The sequence below is a fragment of the Poecilia latipinna genome, unplaced genomic scaffold (assembly GCF_001443285.1).
Source record: "Poecilia latipinna isolate Pla-1442-1.1 unplaced genomic scaffold, P_latipinna-1.0 Scaffold3101, whole genome shotgun sequence".
In the NCBI taxonomy this organism is placed as follows: Eukaryota; Metazoa; Chordata; class Actinopteri; order Cyprinodontiformes; family Poeciliidae; genus Poecilia; species Poecilia latipinna.
This window is the reverse complement of record NW_015115717.1, coordinates 33,903-59,716: the sequence shown is the minus strand read 5'-3', so window position 1 is coordinate 59,716 and position 25,814 is coordinate 33,903. Positions and strand designations below refer to the sequence as shown.

At 37.9% G+C, this 25,814-nt stretch overlaps 1 long non-coding RNA gene across 1 annotated transcript in view; it reads left to right on the top strand.

The window, feature by feature from the left end:
* The first annotated feature begins 961 nt into the window (after window positions 1–961).
* Window positions 962–25,814, top strand: part of LOC106940125 (uncharacterized) — a 31,242-nt gene continuing 6,389 nt past the window's right edge. Inside the window, exons 1-4 of the long non-coding RNA XR_001423007.1 lie at window positions 962–1,059; window positions 6,538–6,627; window positions 23,564–23,747; window positions 23,838–23,933. This is a non-coding gene — a long non-coding RNA (uncharacterized LOC106940125). The remainder of the gene's footprint in view (window positions 1,060–6,537; window positions 6,628–23,563; window positions 23,748–23,837; window positions 23,934–25,814) is intronic.

Sequence of the window (25,814 nt, the reverse complement as noted above, 5' to 3'; positions counted from 1 at the left end):
TTTAGCTAAATTTACTGATCCCAGGATGAGTTTGGATGTGTTTCAGTAAAACTAGGTGTAAGTTTGAGGTTTTTCCTCCTTCACTATCTGGAGAACAGTAACTGTTTTCCTTTACTAAATCGAATAAGGTCTGTCCAATGGTTTTATTTTTGTACACGACATTTCTGAAATTAAGATGCTTTTTGCACTTTTTAACTGAAACTTGATTTTCCCTAAATTTTTGGAATATTTTTATGCATCCAAGCAAATATTATGATAAATCTCTATCTCTAGTTCCACCAGAGATAAAAGTATCACAAATTTTGTCATTTGAAAATGTTGAATCTGTAGCTTTTCATGTAAAATCTCCAAAAACGCAGCAGAAACTCCCAAGAGGCTCCAACATCAAAGACGTTATGATGATGACATGAAATATTAAAACATCTCCTGTGTTTACATCCGCCACTACAACGACGTTTAATGATTTATCTCATTCACGTGAGATTTTAATCGAATCTCTTATTTAATAGAAACACTGCAATTGTAAAATTGTGCTTTTTCATACATTTATGTTAGAAATGCGACTAAAAATCCAAAGAGTTGTTTTATAATGGAACGGAGAATATTAGCAGTCCGTATGAGACTTTCAACCCAAACCAAGCAAAGCGTAACCAACTGTGAAGCATGGGAGTGGTGGAATCATGCTGTGGGAGATGAAAACACAATATTCGTTCTTAACTCTGTTGCAGTCGGTTGAATCTGTTGGCAGTGAAGCCCTTCATTGTCAATAATGGCGGCAAACAAGAATCAGTAGCACTTAGTGAAGGATAAGTTATCTGTAAACATTCAGATTAAGAGTCGCTTTTGTTCAGTATGATCAGATGAGTGAAGAAACAGCAAACTGACACCTCAGTGTAACTCTTTCCTTCTAATCACTCATCTGTGAACCCTCTGTAACCCCCCGCTGTGACCTTTGCCCCCCCACAGCCATCTGCCTGCTGACAGGTGAGGCGCCCCAACAGAAACAAACTGTGACGACAGCGAAGTGGCTGCTGCCACTGTTTACACCAGGAGTGTAAGGTAAAGAGTGTGTGTGTTCGCGAGCTTTTCGCGTTGACCTCCCACAGGGATTCCCACACCAAACACACCTGAAAAAATACAAAAAGGTAGAAAAACAATCAACCAGAGTCTGTTAAAACACCAACACAAACACTCCCAAACAGAGATTCAGCTGATTCTGATGCCTTGGAGTCGACACCAGCTCATAAACACACACGCATCCACACACACACATCCAAATCCACACACACACGGGACGTTAAGTCAGGCTGTGAAAAGAAGGACTTTTGTTTCCTAAGTGCTGATCCTTCCTTCACCTCTTTTTGTCATTTACAAAACACACAAAAGCAATGAAACAAACGTCACGATGCTAATCGATGCTCAGCGAATCTAATTTCAACGTGAACAGTTGTTGGAAGCACAAGTAAAGATTTATTGGTAACACTTTATTTGAAGGGGTTTGCATAAGACTGACATGACACTGTCATAAACATGACATAACATCTGTCCTGAACATAATGAATGTTTTTATGAATATTTATGACTGACGTCATGAAGTGTCATTCGGTAAATAATGACACTTTTAATGCAAAGTTGCACTGAAAGTCCATTAAAAATGCCAACTTTGCATTAAATTATCATAATTTACAAAATCATGCAAAGTTGGCACTTTGGAGGCACTAATCATTTTTGATTATCCACCTAAAGCAACAGTCAGTTACAATAATTAAGACTCATTTGAATATAGATGAAAAAAATACAAATTGAATTGGCAGATTTTTTTTACTTAAAGCAGGAAAAAACCTGGGAAAATGTTCCAGTTCCAACGGAACTAGAACTTTTTATCAACATTAAGGAATTATTAACTTACAACAAGCTTGTATATTTTGCTGAAAAGTTAGTTTAGAGTTAGTTTTGTCTCATTTGAGGTGTTCTGTGATATTTGCACTAGAAAGTAGACCAGAATACTTGGTGAGATTTTGTGTTTTGCAGTGCAGTCATCAACCGACCAGCCGACAAAGCACAGCAATGCGCAGTAAACGGTGATTATTCCTGAATTTTTCTTTAATTTAATCAGAAATGTTCTGGTGTTTTGTCCAAGGACTGTAAAAGTAACAAGTAATGGTTGTGCCTTTTGAATCCGTCCTTTGAGCTTTGACAGATTTGAAGGTGACCACAAGAATCTAACTTTGACAAGAACAGATGTAGAAATGTTTCTGGCATTCTGTGTTTGACTTTTTATGATTGGTAATTTTCTACTGTAGGGTTGAACACGCAGCACTGAGTCATTACTGATCATAAAAATGATGAAAGTCCAACTTTTTATTTCTCAGACCTATTTTCATTCCAAAACTACAGTACTCTCAGTCCTGCGTATTTTTTAGGGAAGCCAATGTTTCTTCTTTGGTGGTTCGTCGTAACTGGGAAAAGATTTCATTCCTCCAAGGATAAGAAATACAAGCTTACACTGCAAAAAACATAAAATCCCACCAAATACGGTTGCTCTACTTTCACGTGGAAACATCTTAATAAACTTCAAATATAACAAAACTAACTTTTTAGTAAGATAGATATAGGACTTTGTTTTAAGTGAATAATGCTTGAATTTTGATGGAGAGTTCTCGTTCCACTGGCAGATAATTTCACTTATAAAATTGGAAAAATGTCTTATAAGTGAAACAATCTGCCATTGGAACTAGTACATTTTAAAAATCAATATTAAGGAATTATTCACTTAAAATCTAATATCTTTCTGAAAAACTACTGGTTTGTCGTATTTTAAGTGTATTAAGACAACTGCACAAGATACAAGACCAAAACACTTGGTAAGATTTTGTGTTGCACTACAAAAACACAAAATTTTACCAAATATTTTCACCTAGTTTCTAGCGCCATCATCCTAGTTCAAACTAACTTATTAGTAACTCTTCTTCAAGATATATATACTTATTTAAAGTCAACAATCCCTTACTATTGATGAAAAAATGCTAATTTCATTGGCAGATTATTATAAGTGAAATAATCTGCCAATGAAATTAGTACTTTTTCATCAGTAGAAAGGACTCGTTGACTTTAAGTAAGTTCCTGCATCTTGTTGGAAAGTTCCTTGTAAGTTAGTTTTCTATCATTTCAGGTGCATTAAGACATTAGCACAAGATGAAAGTACTTGGTAAGACTTTGTGTTTTTGCAGTGTAACCACTTTTTCTAATATAAATATCACTACATCCCAAAACAAACTGCTTTGCTGCAGTTTCTGCCTTCATATTGGAAGTTGCAAACATCAGTTATATTTTCTGCAGGAATAAGTTAAACTCTCCATGACTGCAGATTAGCTTCATGAGCATTGAGAGATTATCACTTTAGAGATTAAAATGAACGATGAGATCAAGGCTAACGCTTCCAAATGGATGTTTTTATTTGTTGTACCTGCTCTGGATTCTCCACTGTGTATCTGTTGTGTATAGAAGCGTTATGTTTTATTGAACAGTGCTGTTGCAGTAAACGCAGCAGAGGTCACGATCTGTGGCTCGGAGCGGAGCGAGTTTCTGACCCGCTCGCTCAGATGCACACCGTCCATGCATGGCAACAACATGAACAACCCAAACGAAGCAGAATTCATATTCAGGACTTATCGATCTGTTGCTTCTTCCTGTGCTACAAACTCAGATTTTATTGAAATGTGAAGGGATGAACCCTGACGGATCCGTCACTCTGCATACACTGGACCCACACAGTAACGCCTCGCAGATGGTTTACCCTATGAAATCTCAATTCCTCACTAAGATCCTGGAAAAAATGATCCAGAAATAAGTTTGGGGTGCATTTTTGGATTTTTTAAAACTGCATTAACTATTAAAGAAGTTAGACTTTTGTTGAAAATCTAACATATATTCTATATAAGTCAAAGTTTATATAGAATATTTACAAAAACATGAGCTGACCAAAGTACTTTACAACAATCACAACATCAAAATACAATAAAATTATGTTTGTTAAAGTAATAAAACAATTTATACCAAAAAGACAGACTTATTTCAGCTACAGTGATTTCCCAAAGACTCAAATCATTGAAATGTTAATATCCACCTACTTTTATTTATTTTATTATTTATTAAAAATGTTGCACATATGCCTTAAAAATGCCAGTCTCCTATTTTTGGGGGTTCATGTTTTTATTTTATTTTTAATTGATGATCTTGAAACAAATTTTTATGCAATAATCATCAACAAAAGCAGGATATTCTAAATCTAAAAGATTTGCTTCATTTAGCCAAGTTAGAAATAAAAGGTGCGTCCAAGTCTTTGTTTGAGTTCCTCCTTCCTATTTGCAGAAACTAAAATAAAAGCAGAAAAAATGGAAATAAAAAGACAAATGCTTTGAGTTCCATCTTGTATTTAGGATGACTTTAATTTGAGTGTTGTCCTAAAACCACAAAACTCTCACAACGCCACATCGATCTACATCACATCATATTTATGTATTAGAAAGGCCTAGTCAAAGTCTAAATGTATGAGAGTTGGTGTTAAATTTCAGACTTTTTCCGTCACTCCACTCTAACTGGCTTAAATAAAAATGATTGTAATGAGACAAAACGTGGAATATTTAAAAGCAGTTTGGATATTTTTTGAAATCGCTGCACCAGACGTTACATTTTAATTTCTGAGATGTAGCACTTCTCTCCTGGCTTCATCTCGTCGTTTCACCACATCAGTAAAACAGTAAACCTGCCCATCTGTCATGCTAACCTGAATTATAGATGAATTTTGGGAATTCTGTCCTGATCAGTATGCCAAACACAATCACAGCCATCACTGCTGAAACAATAAAAACCGCCTGATTCCTCCTCTGGAGGACATTCCTCTCACACAGTGAAACATCCTGCAGCTCTAAAAAACACCAACCATGAAGCCTGTTCGCTCCCCGCTGCAGGTTTCACGAGATTCTTCCAATAAATTAAGATTTTCATCGTTTCTTGGAGCTTGGTCAAGGATGCTGGGAGTTTTTTTGCTCTTCAGATGTACTGCACTCGTTTTCTGTTCAGACACATCGGAAAAAGTCTCTTTGAAGCCTCTAACCAGGGGCTGTCCTGGCTGATGACGGGTTTGGGCTCCTGACTGCTGGATTTATTTATTTGTGACTCCTTAGAGAGCGGCGTGGAGAGGAAGGGTGGAATAAGGGGGACTGGATGGATATCATCGTCTTACAAGAACACAAAACGCACTGTTAGCGTGTTCTGGAGAGAAACCATTGTGCAAACAAGTGATGCACTGCAAAAACACCAAATCTTACCAAATATTTGTTCACTTGAAACAATCTGTCAGTGCAACCTGTTGATTTTTATTCATATTCAATAATTATTCATTTAAACTCCTGTGTTTTACTGAAAAGTTCCTCTTAAGTTAGTTTTGTTTTATTTTAAATGTATTAAGATGTTTTCACCAGAGACTAAACCTTCATTCCACACTGCAAAAACACAAAATCTTACAAAGTATTTCTGGTTTAGTTTCTGGTGGAGACATTTTAGTTTACTTGAAATAAGACAAATTGAACTAAGAATCAACTTTTCAGCAAATATATGAGCTTGCTTTAAGTAACTAATTTCTTAAAATTGATTTAAAAAAGAACTAGTTCCATTTGCAGATTATTTAACTTAAAATAAGATGTTTTTCTGATGTTATAAATTCAATAATCTGCCAGTGGAACTGGAGCTTTTTAATCAATATTAAGGAATTATTAACTTGAAATAAGCTCACATATCCTGCTTAAAATCTTAAGTAAGATGTTTCCCCTAGAAAATAGACCAAACTTACTTGGTAACATTTTGTGTTTTTGCAGTGTGCATTTATATACTTTTTAAAATAAATAATTCCTATATAAGTTAAGGTTCCCCCCTTTATGTAACAACATCCAGCCAGGATTTTGCATCATCAGCACTTCTTTCTAAATTGTGTTAATAATTTTTCTACTTTAATGCTGCAAGTTGTTTTACATAAATGTTGGATCTGCAAGTAAAATTGAACTCATTTATCTTAGTACACATACAAACATTTCTCCAAATTTGTTAACATTTAAGACTCTGTACAGTTGTGAGCTAAATATTTTAGTTTAATGTGTCAACGTGCTGTTACATAGTAACAAAATTAAAAATTCACAAGTATTGAATAGCTTAAGTTTGCAATAAAAAGGAAAATGAAAGAACTGCTATTCGCCCTACGGAGCAGTGAATTAGGGAACTGCGCTGACCTTTGACCTTCTGGTGTCTAAAGGCCAGCAGCAAACATCAGGTTTCTCTGGGGAGTTAATTAGGAGTCAGATGTTACCATTACTTATGACTGAGCAGAGCAGCTCCTCTTCTGAAAACATAAATTTATTTTATTAAAAACATGACATTTCTAAAGTGCTCTCTAAACGAACACACCTGCATTTTCAAACGTTTAACGTAGAAATGCAAAGCAGTCGTTTGATTTTCTCAGGAATTCTTCCTCTTGGTCTTCAGGCTCTTCCCATCATTCCCAGTGGACCCACTGGTGAAACGTCCCAGCAGCAGAAGTAAAGACACTTACAGCCTCGTTACAAAAGCTGTTTGGTAAGTTTGGAAAATTTCACATTTTGGACGACTTCATGAGGCTCAGCTGTTAAAACGCAGTGAGGAAGGTGGTGGACGTGGATTCTCACTTCATCCCTCCACTCAGAAACCAGTAGAACGCCTCACCAATTAAACCACAGACCAGTGGATGGAGTTACTGGGACGACGTCCAGCTGCTGTTAAACAGTTTCACTCAGAGATCCTGTTTAATTCTGAAAAAGACAAAAATACATTTTACTTCAGGGTTTCTGATCCTCACCAGCCAAATAGATGCTCAACTATAACAGAACAACCAGAAATACAGGAATAGGTCAGTTCAAACACTTTCACATTCTTATAATGTTTTCATAAATGTTGCCATCTTTGTCCCTCTAAACACTAAAGGGACAATATAATTGTACATATATTTTTTTCTCTTTATTTCTATACATTAAGTTGATGAATATCCAGAAAAATTACCCAATTTGTGGTGCATTCTCATTAATTTGCACATCATTAAAAAAAAAAAAAAAATATTCAACACTCTTTTTTATAATAAAATAAAATGATGAAAATAAAGTCAATATTATGAGAATAAATTTGTAATATTATGACTTTATTCTTGAAATATTACAACTTTATTTTTGTATTATTTCGTCAATCTTCTTGTACAACTTTATCCTCATAATTGTTTTATTTTCTTAAAATGGTTCTGTTTATTTTAGTTCCTGTTTTCCTGTGGAGCAGCTGAGACAGACTCCAGTCTGACTCTAATTAAACCAGAATCAATCAAGCAATCAAATTTACTAGCATAAAGCAGAATTCATTATAAAATCAGATCAAATTGTTATACAGAATTACAAACAACAAACTCACAAAGACAAAAAAAAAAAAAACTTTCCCCCAACAGGGAAAAACACAGTAATGCATGGAAAGTGTAAGTATTAAAAAGATGATGCAGATATGCAGATAAAAAGAAGATACAACTCTAAGCAACCTCTGGGTGACAGTTCTGTATTTAAATCACAAAAACACTTTTACTTACATTGAATTTCAAGCAGATTATAGAAAATAACTCATGAAAGTGGATGGAAAATGTGGCAGTGGTGGGTCAACCAATTGGTACTAAACTCCCTGTGAAGGCCCGCTCCGGTCCAAATCAGAGGTGAAATGACCAAACCTGCTAAAGCACAAAGTGACTGAGTGTCCAAACCAGACGCCCTCCTCTTCCACCTGTCCTCAAATCTGACTGGATTTTAACAGCTTTTACTCTGATGACACCAGAACCCGATAGCCTCTGAGAGCAGCCCCCTCTCCCACAGCATCCCCTTACAGGTTGCCTCAGGGTCCCAAACCTAAGCCCGGTCCAGATCCACAGCACACTGCTGGACCAGAGAACCAACCCCCCGACCCGCTCAGCGGTCCACAGACCTGGTCCTCCTTAATCCAAGTTGATCTCTTGACCAGAACCTGAGAATAAAGTTTCCCATGGAGGCCGAAGGTCCCTTTCTGCCCCCTTTCTTTCTACCCCGGTGTCGTTCCCGTCATTTAACGTGGAAGAGACATCTGAGCCACGAGCGTCTTCAGTCCGCGTTAATCAAGCTCTAGTTTTGTTTCTCTAAAAGGTCCAGTTGGTTTTGGGAGGAACACGAAATGGACCAAAAAAACAAACTCTGGTCCGCCTACGAACCCAGCCTCGGTTCGGTTGAAGTGATCTATGGCGCGGTTCAAATGCATATGCGGACGGCAAGTGGACCAGAGACTGCTGTAATACACAGTTACCAAGTCCAGGAACTTTGTAACTGTGAGCCATCTTGGCAGGCAGTTGCTATGACAACAAGCCACAAGCTTAGATGTTTCTATCTAACTTATAAAAAGTATAAGTACAGTACAACTATTACTCAATCACAGTTTTGGAGTATCTTGGTGCTCTGGTGACCTCGACTCAAACCCTCAGACTTTACTGCTTTCTGTGATGACGTTCAGTCCAGCTTTGCCCCTAGTCTGGGTCTGCAGTTCTCCATACATGAATCCTTTAATAATGAAAGACATCTGGTTTTATTTCTTCAATAAGCAAGATACAAATTGATCCATAAAGATCCACGCACAGAGCAGCCAGACCCATCAATCCAACTTGTTGTTCCCAGTTTGACTATTTTCTTTCTCTCAGCTCCAGATTGCACACGGTTCAGTTCAGCAGTTTGTTGGTTTCATTGTAGAAAACAAATGTCTCCTCAGGAAATGTAACACTATAAAATGTAACGATCCGCAGTTCATACGCTTCTTGATTCGTTTTATTACTTTAGATATCTCTGATTTCATAAACACAGACATAAAAGGCAGTTTTGAGCAAAAAGTGGCTCAGAGAACAAATGAGGCCGATTGGCTCAATTATAGAAAATAAACACAAGAATAAAGAAAGGAAAGATAAGTAGGAAGCTATGAGGAATTATAATAAAGAACAAAATGTGACAGTAAGTCAAAATGCTGTTCAATCATGTATTAAAACAGAATAGTCATTTATCAAGAGGGAAAACCCACAGCAGCACAGTAACAATATGTACCAAACTGAATAATTAAATATCTAAAACAATATAATTGTATATCAGTGATTTATAAAATCGAATAGAAACCTCTATATGTTTTGCTATTACAGAAGGAAGTTTATTTTATGTAACTTTTATTAAAAATGTTTTTTTTTTTTTACAAATTAGTTTGAACTGTCACCGTGTCTCGACAGATAATCTGTGAAAAGATTGTTTTGTTTTTTTAAGCGCAGTCTGAAGCCCTTAAAAAACAACCAATCAGAGCCAGGAGGCGGGGCTTATCACTGTCAATCAAGCTCATGTTCAAGCTGCTAATTTATGTTAACAGAGTAACATTTATTTTATTCTGTTTCATTTTATTTTATGATTTTTTTTATAACAGAAAAACATTTTACCGTTACAGGAAAACCGTTTATCTGCCGTCATCAGTGGCTATGCTAACTAGCTTAGCATTCAGAACAGTGTGATTGATAGCGCTAAGACCCGCCTCCTGGCTCTGACTGGTCGTCTCTAGTTAGCACTGGGAGAAGACAGAGCAACCAGATCTTTTCTCATACTGTTATGACACAGTGGCAGTTTCAACAAATATGTAAAACATATATAAAACTTAAATACCTTTAACAGCCATCCTGTTTATGGCTAAACTTTTAAAGAAGCTAAATTTATATAAACATCAAAAACATAATATTTATTCCTGCATCATTATTGACTGACATCTAATCCTTAACAACCAAAACATGGCAGCCTTTGCTCTACTGAGTTATTGTAGAGAAGCCAGGCTGCAGAACGGGAGTATTTTTGTTTAGCAGGGCAGGGCAGTTCATGCTCTCAGAGGCAGACAGACAGGCCGGGCCAGTATATACTTACCCAAACGGAGGGGAGAGGGAGAGAGGGTTTGGTTACAACAACACACTGAGCTGCAGGAAAAGGGGCATCACACGTCCAGGACGAGCCTGCAAGGCTGGGAGGAACGTCTGCTCTAAGGATTCATTAGTGCTAAGTGTGTCTCTTTCTAAAAGGAGCCCAAAGTTTTGCTGTTCTTTTGTATTCATCTTGACATTTGGTTAAAAAAAGAACATTTTATGAGCTTTTAGTTTCCTCACAATGCGGAAAATTGACACTGCAGCATTTAAAAGAGGTTTTTCAAAGCAGTCAGCAGAAAGAAATAATGAAATAAAGGCCTAATGGAAAACTGCTGGTTCATTTATTTACAGTGTGACACCAGATTTATTTCCTATGCAGAGCCAATTTGTAGCGCTGTTTACATTTATTGAAGGTTTTCAGTGTACAGGTGTAACCTTTACTGTCACTGATGGGGCTGAGCCTCTGGGCCAAACGTCAGCACGAAGCAGGATAAAAAAATACCCCCTAACAGCAGCTTTATATCGTTACTTAACAATGAACTAAACATGCAAAACATGTAAAGTTGTCAGATTTCTTGTTTGAAATCAATGTGTAAATTATTATAGATCCAAATCTTATAAAGGGTTTTTGTGAGTTTGCCTTATTAAAATACATTTTGCAAATTTTCTAGGAATGAATTAGAAAAAAAATTAACAAAATTTTGTAAATTCTGATTTCGGTCAGATTTATTAATTTAGTTGAGTTTAATAAATTAACTAAAAGTAAGCATTTGAGTAAAAGTCACTGGTTTGATGCAAGAGAATGGAAAGGTGTGTTTATTTCAAGATGAATCAATAGTGTTGTTACTAAAAAAAACAAAAGAAAACAGAAATAAGAAACCCAGTTAAAATCACATGTGAATAACATCATTCTTTATACTTTATTGATCCCAAAGGAAAATTAAATGTTGTAACTCATATTAATTCAGACTCTTCTAAGAGTTGTTGCGATAAGTTTTTGAAAGTCATGGCGTCTACTTCCTGTCGTCTTCCTCTTCGTGGTTTCCAACAGTAGTAACATCCGGTTGATCATGTGACTTGTGGGTAACACTTTATTTGAAGGGGGTTGAATAAGACTGACATGACACTGTCATAAACACCTGTCATGAACATGAATAAGCCTTCAAATAAAGTGTTACCGACTTGTGTAACGCGGGAAAAGTGTCCCCACTGCAGTTCTGCAAAACAAACTAATTTCAATACGACCAAAGCGAGTTTTTTAAAACAAATTTATTTTCAAAATGTGAAGTTGAGCAATAGAAATTCAGCTAGTGAAATAAAAAATAAAATCTGTACTTTGCTCTTTTCCTTCAGTATCTGCTTCTCTGCTGTTATAACGAATCAACAAACAGGCGTTCCGATTGGATGGAGTTCACTGAAAAGCGAATGAAAAGCAGCAGCAGCTTTAGGTTTCAGATAAAGGACCCGCCGCTGCCGTACCGTACACAAACAATGTTCTGAAGATAAACGAACATTTGGCCTCCGTGACCCCGAATGTCAGAAATACAATAAGAGTATTCTTCCTGCAACGGAGTGAGCATACTCACACATGCTCATGTGAAATCTCAGGCGTGAAAGCACACGCACACATGCAGTATCGTATGCTCACATCACGCTGTGGGGCGTAATGTGTAGGAACAGGTACACACCCACACACGCTGCCGCACCGCTCAGTGGAAATGAGCTGAGACAATGTTTGTTAGTGTTTCTGATGAGGAAAATGAAAAATAATGAGCCCACCGCCTCGTCTTTGTTTCTCAGACTTCGACTGGTTTCCCTTTTCTCCTCATTAGTAAAGAATGCGTTCCAGACGACTCAGTTTTTCCGTGTTCGCTTTTAGACCTGGAAGTGTTTCTGGGTAGTAGACGACTGCTGCCAGGAGACGGCAACGGCAACTTTTACAGATCCACCAGCAGCTAGACCATCTCTCATGAGGTCAAAGGTCAAGTGCATGTAAAGAGCTGCAGACGCATCAATAATCATGAAGCGAACCGTGTATTTTACAACAGTGACAGTTGTAATGGAGCACTGATGTGTGTTCTTGAACGTGACTTTTCGCGTCAGCTTACTGTTTTATTTTGGCTGTTTTTCTTATATTGACCAGAAAAGATAAATAAAACAATTTTTTGTACAAAGACAACTGCAGACATCATCTGCGCCCGATCCAGGCTGCAGATGCCTTTCTTATCGTTCATACTGAGATTATGTCACTCGATGTTAAATATTTCCCCATTAATTTTATCTTTTTGTTATCTTTTAATGATAATAAAATGTTTTAAATGTAATTGTTATAGACTCAGATGATTATAGTTTATGAATTATGACCAAAAGAACAAGATCCAGGAAACAAGTGGCCAAGATGAGCTTCCTTATTGACACAGTTCAGAATATTTTGCTAAAATCAGATTTTTTTGCAGAGTTGTTGCTTATTAAATTCGACCCCAATTAAACTGATGTGTGAACGGTTTATGACCTCAGAGTGTTTAGGGACGTAATAATGTCTTGTTTATGGATTTTAAAGCATTGAGCAACGAGAGCCGATCGCCACTAAATCATGTGAGAAAGGAAGATGAAAGAAAAAAATGAAAAGTGTCGGCACGACTCACCTCAGTCAATAAGCAATCAAGAAACTGAGCAAAAAAAGAAAAGAGTTCCAGATTCAAAGCTACTGCTGACCAGAAACTCAGACGGAGCTTTTTCTGTCTTACAATGAAAACATCCTGCTGACCCTCAGGACTTTTGGAAACATTGGCAATAAAGTAGCAAGATGAGATAAAGACGATCATAACATCCAAACATTGTGGTGGAAGTGTGATGATCTGCTTTAGGATGTTTTCTTCAGCCTTAACTGATGGGCGGCCTAGTCAAAGTAGAGATCTAAATCCCTTTTAGACGCTGTGGCATAATCTTAATAGCTTGTTTCTGCTTAAAAATACTACAATATGACTGAACTTAAAATCAATTTTGCAAAGAAGAGCAGGCCAAGACTACACAACACCCATCTTTCATAAACAATCGTCTTTCATAAACTTTATTTTGCATCTACAAAATAAAGTTAATCTCTCTGAAACCAAAAAAGTAAAGAACCTAGACCAAATATAGAGAAAAATCAGAGGACAGGACCTGAGACGGACGTTATATATTTGATCTTTTCCTGTGTTGCGCTGCTGAAAGCGCGTTGCTGTGTGATCGGTGCTAAACGCCGCGCTGCTGTCTGAGCAGAGCCGCGGTTATCTGCAGCTCCATTCGTCAGGCCGTCAGCGGCCCCTCTCATCGCTCTCCAAGCTCTCCGTATGGCTCTTGTTATGTCGGATCCTGGAATGCGAGGTGCATGCTTGGCGAAAGACTCCCTCATCGCTGAGATTAGACATATGGGAACGTGTGTGTGTGTGTGTGTGTGTATCAACAAGAGTTTGATGCGTTCAACATGATTAGAAAATAGTTTCCTCGTGCACAGATCCTAATCTGTCCTGCCAACACCAACAGCTTGAGTGCTGCATGATTGCTTGGGACACTTGAGTGCAGTGAAAACATTGTGATATGATAAAAATCTAAATGCATGCTCTGCTTTAAGCTTTAAGTTTACTGGGTTTTTTTTTCTTTTCCCACTAATCGTCTTATTTGTCCAACCGTTTCCCTTAAAGCTCAGAAACAGTTCCGGGTTGGAGCGCTGATGTTCACACTTGGAACACAGTAGCTAATAAGTGCGTATAATTACCGAAAGGCCCGGGGTTATTTCAGATTCCTGTGTGGGGGTTTAATAAGTTGTCAGGTGATGTGCTGACGCTCCGCATTTGTGCAGCCATCATTCAGTCTGCCTGTGCGCTCCGGGGTGGGGGGTGTGGCTCAGCGTGACGGCATGTGTCACATGGAGGCAATTTTAGCTGGCAGATGACTGAGGTGAGAGGTGGTGAAAGCGCCGCTAAAGGAAGGCGGAGGGTGACAAGTTTGTTGCTGACATAAACAGAGTTGAGCGTTAATGGCTGTAACGCTAAAGCACACAAAGCAGCTGCTGTCTCTTTATGTAGTGGGATTATTTTAAAATGGGGACGATTATGTTTCCTTGAACAAGTCAGGATAGATTTATGGGCGACACGAAACATGTTCATTACACTTTGTTTGCTCAAAATCATTCTTAGATGATGAGATTTTACTTGTTTTAGGGCCTCCCGTCACTTTAAATCCAAATAAGCTGCCCAAACTCAATGTTTACACTTGCACATGAAAATGGTTGCAAACAGAGGCGTAGTTATACAACCGTACACCTTTGAAAAGCATAATTGGAGCCTTCTGCACAACTAACAAGATTTACAGCAACTGTTTTCTGAATGGTAAGTTAACAGCAAAACTTCTTTTCCAGCAGCCATTGTACAGCGCATAATACCAGCTGACTATCTCAACAAATGCAAGGTTTTTAAAACAACTCATTTTCCAGACAACAAAAAATTACCATAGTGCTAAACTTATTGTTTTTTAAGCACTTGTCTGTTTTTAGAAGCAAAAAAGACCCAAATAAAACTAAAAAAAAAATTGACAAATGTGAATTTCACATAAGAGATCCTCTTTAAAATATGGATGAACTTTTTTCCAAGTCCTCGTTTTTCATCTTTAACATTAATTTGCATTAATGTTATGTATGTTTTTGCAGTAATTCAGTAAAACGATATGAGTAGTATCTTGTCACATCACAAAAAAACTTTAAAGTATTTCTTCGCGAAACCCAACAATGCGGCTTGTATTTATGCTAATCTCATCTGAGTCGTCACGGTGTAACCACCATCTTTTAGGATGCTTTCACTGCAGCTGATTCATCGTTACCATGGAGATCCATGGCTGCGTCTCTAAATAACGCTTTGCTCAGTTTAAGGAGGTAATCATCAAGCTCTGTTGGTTTTCATGTGCATATTTCTGATCAGGTTGCTGCACAGTAGAAACCTTTTACTGTACCCTGTGCGCAGTGAAATGTTTAAAATGCGAAATGTGATGTAATCAGGCTGAACAGGACTTTGCGTGTTTCCAGAGGATTTGTTTTACTTTCAGGCGAGCATGACTTCATGTAAGTTGCATTAAACATCCCTCAGGCTTGAGTTGAGCGGTTCAGGACGCCGTTCAAACGTTTCCGGGGAAGGATGCACAGCGCGATGACTAAAGCTTTCCTGGTAGGTTGGATGTCTCAGCGCCGATCGTCAGGGTAAATAGTTTCGGTTGGTTTTAGACGGTGAAGAAGTTCTCAGGATTCCAGTCTGAGAACTTAAAAACATTAAAACATTTTAGTTTTGTTTCCCTTTGTTACATTTTTCTGTGACAGAACAAAACGTGCGGGTTGGTGCTGTGAAGTCTGGTTGCAACACAGAGTGTTTATAAATTATGTAATAAACTTATTTGTTTTTTTAACAGACATGAATTAGATTTTTTATGAAGAGTTGAGAGAAAACAGGCTCAGTTGTATTTTGTTGCACAAACGTCATGCAAAGGTTAAGAAACGTCAGAGAAATGAATTTATCTGAATACATTTGATACTTTAATTCCCTTTTCACATTTTCCAATAAACTTTTTTATTATTATTTATGACAAAACATTCAGCTCAGAGTGATGATGTCACGTGTTAAGGACATTTTTTGTTTTGAACTGCTTCCTTGTGAACACTGGGAAAAAAGAGGAGTGCATTTCCACAAAAACAAAAAACTGGTAAATTTGTGACTGAAAAGTAAAAAATTTGCTGGAAAAAAGAGAAACTTTTAGGGTTTTTTCTGGATGAACTGAAAAAATGAAGCACAATTTACTTTCAATACGGGTTTTTACACAGTTATTTTACTGTTTTAAAGTCTTTGAATTTTTCTTTTCTGCACTTTATCGTTTTAAGAGCCTGAAATTCGCGTCTATCTCAGACCGAACTGACATCATTTTACCTTTTCCCAGTCAAGTCTCAAGGTTCAGTGTCTCTTTTACTCTGATGCCGTCATTGAAACTTATCTTGAACTCGACAATTTCTCCGAAGGACAGAAAAGAGCTTTAATCCCACGCAAACCGTTATTAGGCTCAAACTATCCATAAAAACGGTAAACATGAGGTCACATTCCAGCCCGCTGCAGTAATCCCAGACATCAACGTCCTTCCTTCACTCCTGCTTTACCTCGTCGTCACACCTCATTCGTCCCCGACCCGCGGGGCAGCGCTCCAAATTGGCAGGTCAGAGGTCGGCCGTTCAGCTTTCAGTGAGGCCATGTTGGAGTTTTACTGTCATCAAAGCGAGACGGTCCAAGGCGAACGCGGCGTTCAGGGAGGGGAAGCTCATTCTGCTGGTGTTCACAGCAGTTTGGTTCCTTTTTACTGGGATCACTGGGAAAACAAAACGCACTGGGCCGAGCTTCGTCTCCACTCAGATCGACTACGATGTAAATTCAACGCCGTTTCAACTTTTCATTACCCAACGCAGGTTTTCTTTTTTAAGGCATTTTTCTGTTTCATCTCGTCTCTTTTACTTTTGGGTTGTTACATTTACTCAGTTACATTTACTTGAGTAACTTTCAGGAGTATATTTACACTGTACTTTTTACTTTTACTTGAGTAATTTTACTATGAAGTATTTCTTGTCTTACTTTAGTAAAGTTTCTGGATTTTCTACCCAAACATGTTTTAACCAACAGAAATAAACTCACCTGCAGTTTTTGTTAGTTTTATTAGTTTTTTTATTGAAAGAAACTGGTTTAGAAAAATTTTCTGTTGCCTGATTTTATTTTTTGTTAATTATATGAATTATTGTCATTGTGGTCCTTAAAATACCAACATTTATTCTTTATACTTTTGATGGAATTTTTAAATATTAATTGACTGATAGTTTCATGAGTTATTCGGTACGTTTCAGTCTTGAGTAATTTCTTGGAGGGCCACTTTTTACTTTTACCCGAGTAAAAGAATATGTTGAAGTAGTTCTAGTCTTACTTCAGTACAGTTTTTGGTACTTTACCCACCACTGGTGCGTTCACATCAGTCCTGTTTAATCCGCTCCAAAAGCAGGAAGTGGACTACGAATCAGGGCATTCTGGGTAAATACAACCAAAACAAATGGGCCAGAGGGAGAGAAACGGGTCATCGTCTTTTACCAAAGACAAAAGAGAAATCCAACAATCGCTGAAAATTGGCACCACTTAGTGTCTTCTTCAGAGGTTTTTGCATCGTTCTTGGTGCAGCGCCCCCACAGGTGAAGAGGGGAACAGTTTTTTTGTGCAAGTGAACAGCAGTAGCTGAAAATGTAACAGATGTTTCAACTTTGGTTCCCAACCGGACCATCAGGTGTGAAAACACCCCGAGAAGGCCTTCCTGCACGTTTATCATGATTGATTGATAAAAGAGAGCCTGGCAGCCATTTGCTTTAATTAAAAATGAGAAATGAATGCGTTCTCCTCCAGAGGGAACCCAGCCCTTCCCCTCGGGGTGGTTGGAGCCGGATCAACCCCCCACACAAAACACCAAAACCACCGCTGGTGCAACACGTTCCTTCTTTATTACTCGTTTACTAAAGCTGACTCATTTCAGTCCCACATTTAAAAACCCACTTAAGCAACAGAAAGGGGAGCATTATCCCTTTTCATTGAGAAGAAACCATCCCATATAAACGTCTAATCCCTTCTGGAAGCTAACTGTCCAAATTTCCCTCCAAACAGTCAGAAAGACTGACGTTAAATCCCCCTCGTGCCCCTTAGACTTCGTTTTTAACCCTCAGTCTTATAAACGTAGTTTCCCAGTTGTTACGGTGGACCTGAGGGAGACGGCAGGGCCACATGCTGCGTTTCCAGCTGCTCAAAATGGAGAAAATCTCATTTCAAGTATGAAGTCGTCATCTTTAAAATGGCACAATAAACACAATACTGTCCAGAGTCAGTATTTATCTTTCTGACAACTTTTTGTACTTTCTACTCCTTACATTTTCACATAATGGTTCTTTACTTGCATGATGGAAAAAATAATGATGGAAAAAATCCACTGCTGACACAAAAAGTGTTATAGTGGAAATTCACCGTTCAGTTTAATGCAACTAAAGCAAAGCAGAAGAAGAAGAACACACACAAAAACAACATGGCCGGAGACCATGTGTTTTGTTCAATCTAAATATCCTGACATTTGGTTTGAAGAAAAACTAGACCGTCAGTATTTTTCTTAAATTTCTGCACCAACACAGAGCAAAAGAAAAAAGGAAGAATTTTGTGTGACTAGAACTTTTTTATATATTTTAAACTTATCAAGTCATTTTGTCTTCTTGAAGTTTTGCTTTTTGTCCAGCCTGTACTTTTACTTTGACTAGAGTATTTTCTCATATAAGTATCTGTGCTTCTACTTTAGTAGAGAATGTGATTACTTTTGAGAGCGCTGATGAAAACCTCAGCAGGAAATTTGCTAGAAGTTGAGTTGGAGATCTGAAGAATCCAGACCAGCAGAGTAAAAGTTTACGACAAGATAAAACCGATATTGCAGCTTTTTAGTTTGTTTTTATGATTCCATCCCAGTTTGAAGATATAAAAATATAGTTTCAGTGAGAGAAATCCTCTTTATCTTGTGTTTTACATCCTCTCACCTGGCTCACCTGCTTCTCTGTGTCTCCAGCCTGACGGATGGAGGGACAGAAACACGAAAAGCGGCCAAACTCGTTTAGTTTACATGGGTTCACTGGACTCGAGCTGACGTGTTGCATCCATCTTCAGGTTGCTCCTGAAAGGCCTGGATTGTCTCCCAACCCTGCAGCTGCAGAAAGCAGACGTTTAACTGACAGGTAGTAAAGGTGAGACTTCAGTGTGGCCAAAAGCCTGCAGTAAATCAAGCCGGGGAGTGGCAGCGACGCCGGAGACCATAAAGCCAAGAGAGGCTGCTCAGTGTCAGATGGGAACCGATGAAACAAATTCAAAGTTGCGGAAATGAGACTACATGTTAGGTGAGACACAGCAGAACCGACGGCCGAGGAACGTCGTATGTACCTCGATGCTCTCACAGCGGAGAGACGTTTTCCTGGCAACAAGTCGTCACATTTGTTTTAGTAGTCGTTTGTTTCTTGTTCTATGTCGTTTTCTTATTTTTCCTTTTTCACTCACGTCTGACGATGTTTGAATTTGACATGTCGGACATGTCTGCACACACTCCTTTCAGCAAACAGAAAAAAAGTGGTACAGTAGCTGAATGATTTTTAATGACTGTGGTTCGCATAAAGGAGGGTGGAGTTAACAGCAGCAGCTCAGTTCTAATGGAAAGTCCTCCAAAGACGATTAAAATGTGACTAAGAGACAAACGATGTGTTTCTGACAGACCTGGAGGTGAGGTTAGATTACGATCCCAAACTTATTAAGATTAAGTATTTGGTTCTCATAACGGTCTTAAACCAATCAATCAAGTTTATTTGTCTAGCACATGTTGCCAACCAGGCAGTTCAAAGTGCTTTGCATCGTAAAAATACAGGGAAATAAGGAGACCTATTATACAAAATTCACATTTTGGATGTTTTTGGACTTTAATTTGGGTTTCTGCTGCTTCTTAAGACAGCCCAGACCATTTTTGGGAATACATTTGTTTTTTGGTGTCTGGAAAATGAGCCATTTCAAAAACCTTCAGAATGTAGCTTCACAAATCAGCAGGCACTGCCTGCTACCTAGCAACCCTGCCAGAGTTCTGCCCCGTTACCTAGCAACCCAAGCTGAGATCCAGCATGTTTGGTCAGCTGGTTTTACTGCTGTGTATGCTGTACAATGGCTGCTGGAAAAGAAAAGTGTTTAGTTNTTGANTTATCANCCAGAANCCACTCACTGAGCAGGAGGCGCTACTAATGCTTTTCAACAGCATTCTGTTTGCAGTCATTCTCACATGTGGGTGTAAACTTGGAGTTGGGGGCGTGGCTAGCAGCAGCTTATATGGATTTAAAGTAACAAGAGGCCCTAAAACAGCTAAATACTCCTTATCTAAGAATAATTTTTGCACAAAAAATGTAATGAATTTGTTTTGCATCGCCCATAGATTAATGCTAATCTGTTGAAGGAAGCGTCATAGGTCACTTTTAAAATCGAAAGCCAAACTAAAGTCAAAGCAAGATGAATATTTTAGATATTTTGCTGCTGACATGGATGTCCTTCTTTATGCTCTTTGCAGTGGAGGGTGGTTGTTTATAGCTCACCTAATTCCTGGTAAGCTTCATAGCGAAGCTTCCTTCACGGTTGGTGCACCGCGTCACGGCCAGACGTTAGCGAATGGGTAAAATCAGATCGAATCACTTAAAGCTTCATCAGAGTCCAGCAAGTTCCTCAGTCGTCGAGGATCCAGACTATACAAAGCAAAATGTAGAACAAAGAATGTCTGGGATTCCTTTCTGGACTCATTGACCCGTACAACCCACACGTGGATAAGTGAGAGACGGTTGTGATCAGATGATCTTTCCTTTTCTCACAGCTGCCTGAAGGACATTTCTGGAACCAATGTTCCAATCCCAAGTCCTGAAAAAGTTTTTTCTTTTTTTTTTTAACTCTTTCTAACTTGCTTCAGAAGTTGTAATTGTTTCTGTAATTGTTTACAGAAACAATTATAGTGTTTCTGTAATTGTTCTGCTATAAACATTAATTAGCATTTAGCATGTTGGTCTGCACAGTCCAGATTCTGCTGGATTCTCTCAGATTTCTGCTGCATTTGGAATTCATTTCTTGACATTCATGAATCCTGCAGTTCAGCAAAACGACATTTATAGCGTGTTGCTTGATAATATAGCCGTGTAACATCATTTGTTGATGTTCATCCAATGTTGCATTTCTTTCTATTCCACTTAATCTTTCATTTCTATGACTTCCTGACTCTTAAAATCTAAATTTGAAGGATGATGTGCACCAATCCGTCCGCCCATCTGTCTGCGTCCTGCTCAGCCTGGAGCTTTTCTGCACACTTCACCTCACATGAACTCTGTAATGCAACGTCCCGAATGAAAGACAAATCAAAACAACTCCTACTAGGCTGAAAAAACACATTTCTCCAACAATGCGGGTAATCAGATCTGCTTTGCTTCATTTTGAACATGAACTGTCATAAGAAAAAACAGAAATATGTCAGGTAAGACGCCAACGTCCTCTAAATAGGTAACATGGAGTTATATTTGGAAAAACAAAAAAAACCTTTAGATATATTCTTTAAAGGTACTAATGCAACAACACTCCTAAAAATTAATTTTTTTTTGCGTTTTTAATCATTTGGAAATTAGAAAAACAAGAACCTGCCCAATGAATGTCTCCAATAATTCTGGGTCACTGGTTGCCATGGCGACTTCCTTTGTTGTTGTTGTTTTTTCTGTGTTTAGCAAGAGGGAGGGTGAGCCCACAGCACCACTGTTCTCCCCAGACAGGCAGACAGAAACACAGACAGGAACTTAATCCTTAAATAAACAGCCAGTGTTCAAAAAGCAGCCAGAAAAATTCATTTCTAAACAGTTGCTGAGGCGCGAGGCGCTGCACAGGTGGTACAGCACCAAAACCTGGACCAGGTGGGAGGAGCACTGCATGCCTACTCAATTAAAGGCGAAACGTAAACATCCAGGAAATTACTCAAAAACGTATCTGGTGAAAAGTAACTCATCAAGTTATCAGTCATTTAATATTTACAAATTACATCAAAGACAGAAAGTTAAGTGGAAATTTTTGTAATTTAAGGACAAAAATGATAATTTATATAAATAGCAAAGAAATAAAATCAGACAAAAGAAAATGTTTTCAAATCAGTTTATTTCAATAAAAAACTTTAATAAAAACTGCAGCTGTGCGTCTGTCTGGAGGGTTTTTGGTTAAAACATGTTTTTCATTCAGTGGGTAGAAAATCCATAAATTTTACTCAAGAGAAAAGATGCTTCATAATGAAATTACTCAAGTAAAACTAGAAAGTACAGCGTAGTAAAAATACTCCTAAAAGTAAATTATTTAAAATAAAGTTACTGACGTAAATGTAACTATTTACTACTCAACTCTGCTGGATGTTTCTGTTTTATTTCTGACCTACAAGGTAAAGAGAAAATTTAGTTTCAGCTTTGAAAGGAAACAGAGGCTTCGATAAGTTGGTAGTGAATTAGAGACAGAAATGATAACGATTTAACAACACGTTGTTTTCAACTGATGATCCTAAAACCTCCTCAGTGTGGAAACGTCCTGAAACGTGCAGATCTGATCTGAACATTCCTTGGAAAATTATGATCACTATAAAACTGTTAAAGGTATCAACATGCCAATACAGGCAGGTAAAGACAAGATACCTGTTCAAACTGCATGGAGCTTTTCTGTAAAGTGTGGCTGATCCTCGGAGCGTTTTCTAATCCGTTTCACCGGATTCATGGGAAATTCTCTGTTTTATGTTAGGAAGAACTACACTATGCTTCAATCCTCACTAATTAATAACCAGCTGCTTTTTCTTCACATTTTAAATAAACAGAATACATTTAAACAAAATAAACTTTGCAAAAAGACAAACTCTTTTCTGGTGCAAATATATAAGATCACCTGAAATGAGTAACTTTTTAACAAGAAACTGGTTCTTGTTTTAAGTCAATAATATCTTAAAATTGATGAAAAAATAAGAACTTTTTCCTATAAATAAAATTTTACATTTTAACATTTAAAAAAACATTTTTTTTTTCCTTAAACTTTGAAATCTTGCTACAAAGTTACTTCCAGGTCAGTTTTGTCTTATTTTCGATGCACTAAGATGTTTGCATTGTTAACTCGACCAAAACACTGAAGGTTTTGTACAAATACTCATGTTTCTTTTTGTTTTTACAGTCAGAAGTTATAAAGTTTTGTAAAATCTGTCGTGGCAGCTCTGTCAGGTTCTCAGTTTGCCTTTTTAACTCTCGGGTTGATTTGGGTAAAGCTTGCAGTCAAAAAGTTATTTCCACATTAATTATAGGCTCCAAACCAAATCAGAGGTTAACAGTAGTTATTTCAATGTGTGTAAACTTTGCACTCAGAAGACTTGTAGTTACATATAAGCTGGCCTGATTAGTTTAACTCTCTGACCTCGTGTTGAACTGAGTCTGACAGTTTGTACATAAATGGTATAAACGATCTGTAGGACAGAGGTTTGGTAATCAGCCTGATCTTTACAGCCATTATCTGAATTCCCAGATTCGTGTAGTGAGTCCGATAAGGAGACGAACGCGCTTTCAGGAGGGATCCCTGGGTGTTCTTAGCGCCGCTTTCTGATCCTCCAAACCTCCATTTGTTTGCATGAGAAAGTGCGGATTACATTTATGTTTTTACTTGTTCAAGTCAAACAAGGAGGGAGAGAAAAAGGCGGTCCCTCAAAGCGAAGCGCCGAGACAGGACCAGAAGAGAAAATGCCCCGCAGGTCGGTGTCGGGAGGTTTTTATGGCTCCAATCATGCAAACCATAATTGGTTCAAACTGAGAAGCAATCATTTTACACTTGCAGTCGAATGCGCCTTTGAAGAGCGAGGCGTGTGCTGACGTGAGTGCATTCTTCTTTCTGTTTGCTCGAACTTCTGCAGAGAGTGGAAAGTCCCCCGGCTTAAAGCAGCACAATGACAGAGTCTCATTAAGCGAGTCGGATGCCAGGTGAGGCGCCTGACGTCGGAGCCAACCTGAAAGCACCACCGTTTCTGCCCTACGTCAGCACACGTTACCAATCTGCCTCTTGTCAAGAAGAGAAAAGAGGAAAACTCGTGTAAAATGGTAATTAAAATCAAAATGAAAAGATATATCACTGTCAGGCGAACAATTACTGCCAAATATATGGCCGCTGTAAATTTTCCACCTTTACAGTTGTGCCAGAAATGTCGTCGTGTTTCCTAATTTGCATCCTCAGCTCCTCCTTTGCTAAGTGTTTTTAGTCCATCCAGCAGCTCCTGCTGCTAAACGGTGAATATTTCTCCTTTATGATGTTTATCTAGGAGACAAACTGATACGTGAAGATCGGCTCTTATTGGACTTTATATTTATTTATGTTCACGTTATTTGGGCTTCTGGATCCTCCCAGTTTGTTTGAAGAATCAGTTCAAGTTATATTTTTCATAACATTTGTAAATTAAAACATTTTTTTAGGAAAAAAAAATCTTAAGATTCCTACTTACTAACTTCCAAATTTGGTGGGAAAAACTTTTTGTTTTTGTTGAAAAAGAGACAAAATATTTTCCGTTGTGCTAAATTCCACTTTTCTCTCCTGAATTTGACACTTAAACAGTTAAGTTCTGCAAGAACCAATTTAATCTAAATCAGATTTGAAAGACAAATAAAGAATAAAAGATAAGGTCCTTTTATTTAAACGTTTCTCCTGAATGAATCCACCTGACTTTATTTTAGATTATCTGTCAAAGCTCCTTAAAAACACAAAAGGAAAAGATTCTTTCTAAAACAATGATTTTAAAAGATCTCAATCTAAACTATAAACATGTAGGATGTGAGTGTTTGGATTAAATATGAATCTATTTTAGCCAGAAATAAATATTGAAGTAGTGGGAAAGTCATGGATCTTACTCTGCAACAATATGTTTATCATTAAGCCTTAAGCTGCATAATCAGAAAACACAACTCTGTTATGACTTCATAATCCACACTGGATTTTATTAATTTTCCTTCAAATAATCTCCGTAATCTCAGACTGTCGAACCGTTTTCCACTGTGGTTTCCTGGAGGCGTTTTGTTTGATTTCTAAATCTTGTACATTTCACTGTTTACATGCAGTTTTGTTAGTTTTTCTGTACAAGAACAATTCAAATATGACCGATTTTACTTTTATTGTCTTTTTCTGTTTTCTCCTTAACAAGAACAACATGAATTATAATTATTATAATTTAATATCTGAAAAAAGGTGAAAATAGTTACAATTTAGTTCACAAGTCCAGGTTTCAGTTCTTATTTGTGATTTTACAAAAACATGGAGTCATGAAAAACAGCGTGCAAAAAAACTGCATGTTTTCATGACTTCCTCCAGTTTTTACATCCCACTGTCGGATCAGCCGCTCTCTTTCCAGCCTGGCTGAACGTTTTCTGAGAGCCGCTGCCTACCTGGACGTCACAAACAGTAGCACCTCTTATCTCTGCTGCGCTCTCTTATTGAAAACCTCATTTTATATTAATTACATGAAAACAATGATTTTAGCCAAAGATGGGCTCCCCAGTGATTCGGGAACCACTTAACCCGTTTTATAATCTGTCTTCTGATGGCAGAACAATGCAGCCATTGTGCTGCGGAGAGAGAGAGAGAAATGAAAGCATTAATCTGACACGCAGATAATAGGCTGGCGTTGGCTCATGCACATATCTGAAATCTTGAATAAATGTATTGGGAGTCTTTATTGTGTAAAAAGCAGTGCATTGTGTCAGCGGATCGGCTGGTGTGTGTGTGTGTGTGTGTGTGTGTGTGCAGCTGCATGGAGAGCGGCTCATTATCCCGGATGATTCCTGTAGCATAACCTTTCCTTTGCCTCCTTTGTATTAAAGACAGAACGTGAGCTGAGCGTCGCATCAGGCCACCTATCCACACATCACTGACAGGAAACGGCTCACGTTTACTGACTGAAACATTCATGCAGTTTGGTTTTATTGAAGGTTTTCATTTGTGTTGTTTTCCTCCCTCTTGTTCTTTTTTGATCAGTTGTCAGTTTCCTCATTTAGAGGCAACAGAGCATTTTAATGGCTCACCAACCAACCCAGACACCTGAACAGCAGAAACTCTCCCTTTAAAAACACGTTGCATGTGTTGATGTGATTTAAAGTTGTCTAAGATCCCGGCGGATTAAT